Raw genomic sequence first — 7,776 nt, 5'->3', positions numbered from 1 at the left:
AATGCTTAAGGAATGGTGGCAGCATAGTTTTCAACATTTATACTGGTTCTACTTATTTATGACAATATTTATGTTATATTTCTTACTTGCACAGCTTACAAACCACAAAGGACATTTATTATCACATACACCAAATGGTGTAGTGAAATTTGACTTGCCAATGCAGCACACGAATAAAGATAAGACACAACATTAAAGAATTTAACAACATGAAAACAATGGTTCCCACTGTGGGGGAAGGCAGCAAAGTCCAGTCCCATTCCCTGTTCACCCGTAGTCGGGCCCATTGTGGCCTCCGCAGCCAGTCCGATGTTTTTCAGGCCCTCCTGCCGGAAAGCTGGAACTCCAGCATCGGAAGATGTTTACTGTTGATCAATATATGGGTGTTAACTCCTCAGCGGCTTGGAAATGTCGAGAGCGGCCGCTTCCTCCCCGGAAACCGCGGATCCCGTAGTCCTCTTACACTTCCATATCTCTTGTTTCCCTCTTCCCTGACTCAGTCTGAAGATGGGTCTCGACCTGAAACATCACCCATTCTTTCTCTCCAGAGATGCTGCCTGTCCCACTGAGTTGCTCCAGTGTTTTGTATTTATGTGGTTCTCCCCATCGCTTAGGACTATCAAGCCATCCACGTGACATTCCTTTGAGAGACTGCTTTTAACAACTTTTAAATTTTCAACCTGCCTCTGGCATTAAACACACTAATGACTTCATTGATAGTCACATTGGATTTCTGCCTCTCTAACTTGAGCGTCATGCAGCCTGTGGGAGGAAACTACTAGTTTTTATTTGTGGTATTTTCTAAGGCTACCTGCTAATTTTGAATTAACATTCATGTTAATTTCATATTGAGTAATGTCCAGTACAATGTGGAAGACTAATGCTAGTTAATTAAGCTTTTATTATTAAATTGAAAACAGCAAATGAAGTAATGGAGAAACTCAGCGGGTGCAGCAGCATCTATGGAGCGAAGGAAATAGGCAATGTTTCGGGCCGAACCCGCTGAGTTTCTACAGCACTTTTGTCTACCTTCGATTTTCCAGCATCTGCAGTTCCTTCTTAAACAAAATGAAGTAATGGTCTTTGACCTCCAATTTTTTTTAAATGTTAGAATATATTTACTTGTTAAATTGTCTGTAATTTAGGTGAGGTGAAATGAGGTTATTGAAATAACATTTAAAATCATTCCTAGCGTTTGGAGGTAAAATTTGACCAAAAGCTGTTTCTCTGACAACCTCTGTACATCTCATAAGTTGGAAACTCGCTCTTCAACCCACTGTTCCTGTCAGTTTTAATTTGATGCATTAATAGACAATTACAGCATCACCTGATGAAAGATAGCCAACTGAAAGGGTGGAGCAGACAGCTTATCCATGCTGACCAACAACCCATCTACACTAATTTCAATTGCCCACTACTTGGCCCATACACTTTTATGCCACAACAATTCATAGAGTAATTTAGCACGGAAACAGGCCCTTTGGCCCAACTTGCTTTTGCCAACCATAATGCGCCATCTACACTAGTCCCACCTGTCCACGTTTGGCCCATATCCTTCTAAACCGTTCCTATCCATGTACCTGTCCCAATGTCCTTTAAATGTTGTTTACACATAACCTGTGTCAACGGCCTCAGCTGGCAGAGTGTTCCATATACCCACCACCCTATGTGTGATAACGCTACCCCTCTATTAAATCTTGCCTCGCTCATCTTAATCCTACGTGCCCTAGTTCTCGATTTTACCCCACTCTGGGTAAAAGACTGCATTAACCCATTTTATCCCCTAATGTACATCTCTAAGAATAACCCTCATTCTCCTGGGCGCCAAAGAATAAGAGTCCTAGCCTGCCCAAGCTCTTCCTATAGCTCAGGCCCACAAGTCCTGGCAGCATCCTCGTAAATCTTCTCTGCATTCATCCTAATATCCTCAAGTCCTCGTATCTAACTAAATGCTGTGAGAGTCTTTGTCTCGTTCTGGCAGTAGTTCCTGATCTGATTTGGCATGTACTGAAATATGGTTCTAGTAATAAAGGTGAGTGCACATCATTGTCTTGTTTTCCCTCTTCTCTGTTAAAAATCCTGAATATATTTCTAATTATACAAGCAGTTATATTGGGTGAAAGCACCTGAATAATTTGATTATTTTTCATCAGAAAAACTTAGCATGGCTTGATTGTTCCTGGGTAAACTGAAGGCTAAACCTATTCATATACAGTGCAATTAGAGTTGATGATACTTAATTTCCCCTTTACCAACTTTATGGGTTAGGGTTTCTGGGCTTTGCATCATTCCACCAGATTATGGTTTTAAAATCCACGCGCTTCTTGTACCTGCAATGACAGCATTTGTCTGGGTCATGCTGCATTCTGCAATATACTCTTCTACGGCATCTTTCTGCTCGCTGGAAGGCAGCAAGCTTCTCAGACATGGCATCTCTCTGCTTGTTGTGGACATTGTGGATCCCTGGTGACAGAGACACGATTCTGCATGGATGTGGATGACACAACATTGAAACTGATGAGTGTTGTATGGCCTCCATTAAACCTGAACTTGCAGGCCCTGTGTGACAATTTCCTTAGCAGAAGCTTGGGATTCGTTGCAAAGAAGTGTGCCTCCTCTCCCATGTGAAGATTACGTTATTCTGGATCCATAGAATTTACTGTGAGACCAGGGTGGTGGAATACCTCGTTGCCTGCAATTGATCAGGCAGGCATGGCCAAACCCAAACCATCCCACTGTGCACCATCACTGTTCTGATAAAATTGACCTGAAACATATTGTTTCTCTCTTCACAGGTGCTACCTGACCTGGCAAATAATTCCAGCATTTAGTGCTTGATTTAATTTTATCAGAATCTACTTTTGTTTTTGGATCCACCGAAACCTGGTCATGAAAGCAACCCAGTGCTGGTCCTATTCCTGGTTTTGGATGCAGTACAGATGTAGAAACAAGTTCTGACACTAGATTCCCCAAGGTTGTACCAGACTGCAGCCTAATATTAGTACCTAATATCTCTCCCTTTAAAGTGCATCCCTCTCACATAATCCCTCTTTTTTTTAATTTATTTATTTATTTATTTTTATTAGAAGTACAGTAAATTACAATATTACACATCAGATATATCTTATTACATTTTGTTATACCACTTTGTTTTTCGAGCTTTAGAAAAGATAGAAATAAAAGAAGTAAGGAAAGTGAGCAAGAACCGTGAAGGTGCAGGAAAGTGTTGGGAAAAGAAAGCCCCTTAGGGAGGAAGTTAGAGAAGGAAGTAAAGAAAGGAAACAAGACCCTAGAAAGAAAAGAAAAAAAAGGAAAAACAATCGCTCTATTGTAACACAAAACTCGCAAAAAAGGATATACCAACCGTGTTTTTGTTTTTTTTTAATCCTGGTACCATTTATATTTTAAATTACTATTGCACCTTATGCTTGTAATAGTTCCATAAATGCAGACCACATCTTTTGGAAGTGGTCTGCTTTGCCTGCTAGGAGGAGTCTCATCTCTTCCAAGTGTAGTGTTTCGAACATGTTTGTAATCCACATTTTTATTGTCGGTATTGGAGCATTTTTCCAAAATTTGAGTATAAGCTTTTTTTCCCATTATTAGCCCGTAATTAAGTAAGTTCTTTTGAAACACGTTTAATTCGGGGTTACCTTCTGATATTCCAAAAATGATCCATTCTGCTTTTGGTACAAGTTTTATTTTAAATGATTTTGTGAAGATTTCAAATATTTCATTCCAAAATTTTTGGATTTTTATACAAAAAACAAAAGAGTGCGCTATGGTAGCTTCTTGTGACTGACATTTATCACAAATGGGTGAGACATTGGGGAAAAGTTTATTTATTTTAGTTTTTGAATAATATAGTCTATGTAATGTTTTATATTGAATTAGAGTATGTCGTACGTTGATCGAGCATTTATGCACATATAGTAAGTGTTTATCCCAGCTCTCTTGAAATTTTTATAGCTAGTTCTTGTTCCCAGTCTCTTCTAATACCATCAGTTGTAGGTATTTCTATATTTAAAATAATGTTGTATAAGTATGATATTAGGTTTGCTGATTCAGCCTTTGTCTTCATGGCTTCATCCAATAAGTCTGGGGACATGTTATGATAGTCTTTTGTGTATTTTTTCAGATAGTCACGGATTTAAAGATATTTAAAATATTGATTATTTTTCAAATTATATTTCAGTTGTAATTGTTGAAATTATAATAATTTTCCTAATTCATGCAAGTCTCCGAGCGTTTTGATTCCTATTCTTTCCCATTGTGTAAATGATTTATCTATAGTAGAAGGTTTAAACGACGGGTTATTGACTATTGGCATTAAAAGAGATAGATTTCTTAATTTTAGATTCTGTTTTATTTGTTTCCAAGTTCTAATTGTACTATGTATCATTGGATTTTTATTGTAATTTTTGTTATTCAGATTCATTGGTGAGAGGAGAGTCGCTCCTATATTACACGGAGAGCAGTCCTCTCTCTCCATTACAATCCAGTCCACCTGCTGGGCAGAGTTGTCCAGCAGGTGAATCATATTTTTAATATTTGCTGCCCAATTATAGTACATAAAGTTAGGGAGCGCTAGACCACCCATCTCTTTTGGTTTACTAAGGTGTGCTCTTTGTATTCTGTGGGATTTATAATCCCATACAAAATTTGTAATGTCTGAGTCCAATTTTTTGAAAAACTTTTTTGGAAGATATATAGGTATTGATTGGAATAAATATAGGATTTGTGGTAGAAAGATCATTTTTATAGCATTTAGTCGACCTATTAAAGACATCGGGAGCGTTTTCCAGAATTTGATTAGATTATTTAGTTTCTTAAGTAAGGGGCTATAATTGGCGTTAAACATAGCGTGATAGTTTCTAGTGATTTCAATTCCTAAATATTTAAATTTTTCTGTGGCTATTTTAAAGGGGAATTTCAAGAGATATGTTGAGTCTTTCGGTTTTATCGACATAATTTCACTTTTGTTCCAGTTTATTCTATATCCTGAGAAAGATCCAAAGTCCTCAATTAGATTTAATATGTTTGATATATTGATTTGGGGTTTTGTGATATACAGTAATACATCGTCTGCATATAAGGATATTTTGTTATTTGAATATTTTGTATTATAACCGTAAATATCTGGGTGTGTTCTAATTTTTACAGCTAAAGGTTCAATTACCAGAGCGAATAACAGCGGTGATAATGAACATCCTTGTCTATTGCCCCTGGTTTGTTATATAATAATTTTATCCATGCGATGAAGTTCTCTCCCATTTGAAAATTTTGCAATACTTTAATCATATAATCCCATTCTACTTGATCAAACGCTTTTTCTGCGTCCAATGAAATGATAGCTAACTCTTGTTCTTGAGGTTTGTGAGAGTGCATTATGTTAAGCAGACGTCTCAGGTTATTAAATGAATATCTCTTAGGTATAAATCCCGTTTGATCCTCATTTATTAATTTACTAACATATTGACTTAGTCTTCTAGCTAGTGTTTTCGCTAATATTTTTTGGTCCGTATTTAACAAAGCAATAGCTCTATATGAGCCTGGTTCTTCTATATCTTTATCTTTTTTAAGTATTAATGTGATCGTTGATTCTGCTAGTGTTTCAGGTAAGATTTGTTCTTTAAATGCGTATGTATACATTTTCTGTAGACGTGGTGTAACTATGTCGTAAAAACATTTATAAAATTCATTACTGAATCCGTCTGGTCCTGGTGTTTTTCCATTCTTAAGTGAGTTTATTGTGTCTTCTATTTCCTTACATGTAATTTGTGCTCCCAGTTCCTCTTGTTCCTTCAGTTCTAGGTTTGGAAGGTTACAGTTGTCCAAAAATTCTGAAACTTTATTATTGTTTATTAACGTTTATGATGTGTATAAATTCTTGTAAAATTGAGCAAATCTTTTATTGATATCATTAGGTAGTGTTAGTAATTCCCCTCTATCTGATTTAATCTTTAAAATTGCATGAACTTTTTCCCGTTTTTTCAGTTGTGGTTTATGGGGTTTATCCCCAAATTCGAAATGTTCTTGTTTTGTGATTTGGAATAATCTTATAACCTTCTCTGATAATAATTGATTTAGCTTAAATTTCAGTATTAAAATTTTATTATGTTTATCCATAGTTGGATCTTTAGCATTATCTATATCTAGTTTTCTGATTTGTTCTTCTAATTGTCTTTGTTCATTCTTATTCTTTTTGTTTTGAAAAGCTTGATACGAGATAATGACTCCTCTAATAAATGCTTTGAAGGATTCCCATAATAAAGTGGGCGATATATCTGGTGTATCGTTTGTCTCAAAAAATAGGTCCAACTGTTTTTTTAGATATATACTCCCTTGTGGGTCTTTCAAAATTTGCGAGTTAAACCTCCAGAACGATTTGTTCGTAGACATTCCTTCTAATTTTAGAACGAAAGTTAGCGGGGAGTGATCTGAAATCGTATTGGTGTAATATTTAGGGTTCATAGTATAAGGGATTAGTTTTGTATCCACTAAGAAGTAGTTATACGTGAGTATGTTTTGTGTACCATTGAATAAAATGAGTATTCCCTTACAGTCGGATTCGCGATCCTCCAGACGTCTGCGATATTTGTATTTTTTATATATGTATTTAAGAGTTCACTAGTTTTAGATTTCATATTACCTCTTTGTTTTTGCATCGATTTATCTAAGTACGGATCTAAAACACAGTTGAAGTCTCCTCCAATTATAACATTTTGGTAGTTAAATTCCGCGATTATATTCAGGATTTTATTTAAAAATTGAGGATTATCAAAATTGGGCGCATATATGTTTACCAAGGTGATTGGCGTAGCATGGATCTCTCCTGCAACTATAAGATATCTCCCTTCCTTATCTGATATAATGTTCTTTGATTTGAATGGTATTCCTTTGCGAATAATGATTGCGGTACCTCTGGATTTCGAAGTATATGAGGAGTGAAATGTTTGGCCTATCCAATTCGCCCTCAATCTCATCTGATCTTGATGTTTAAGGTGCGTTTCTTGTAGAAAAGTAATGTCCGTGTTATATGATTTCAACTGAGCTAGTATTTTGCCCCTTTTAATTGGTTCATTAATACCCCTTATATTCCAGCTACACAATGTGATTCCTCCCATTTTCTTTTGTTTATCATCTTGCATTTTCTCTGATTTTTATACCCTTATTTATTACGGTGCATCCATACCTCAGGACTCTGGATATTTGGGGGGCGTTTATATTATTAACTTCCTTGGTAGATCCCTTTTGCAATTTTCCTTGAAAAAAAAACACATAGTAGTGACATATTGTGATTTAAAAAAAAATTGAACAAGTAAAATTACAGTGTCTGAAGTATTCGACACTGTCGTGCGTGTCCCACGCGTCTGTGGGGTTCGACATCTATTCGACTTCCGAAGTTGATGTTGTACTATTAGTTCCGCTCCTTTTATTACTCTAAACCTAGGAGGGCGGTACCCTTTCAAAATCAATTATATTTCACCCTATTACACTACTATATATATTTCATTCAGACTTACCATATCTGTGTTCAGCTACTGTGAAATTTATTTATCTAACACTTTCATCTACTAATTATTTATAATTAGTTATACTTTTGATAATAGTAAGCTGTTAGCTGTAAGGGTTAACCAGAAACAGGCTCCTGGAATTATGCCAGGTGCCTGAGTCTCCTCCCTTCCCCACACAAACAACATAACACTTAAACATTCAGTATTATCTATTTTAATTCTAAAATTTGTTTTCTCTATCTACGTGCTAGTCAGTCTT

This window comes from Amblyraja radiata, chromosome 12, assembly GCF_010909765.2.
Source record: "Amblyraja radiata isolate CabotCenter1 chromosome 12, sAmbRad1.1.pri, whole genome shotgun sequence".
Taxonomy (NCBI): Eukaryota; Metazoa; Chordata; class Chondrichthyes; order Rajiformes; family Rajidae; genus Amblyraja; species Amblyraja radiata.
This window is presented reverse-complemented; position numbering follows the sequence as displayed.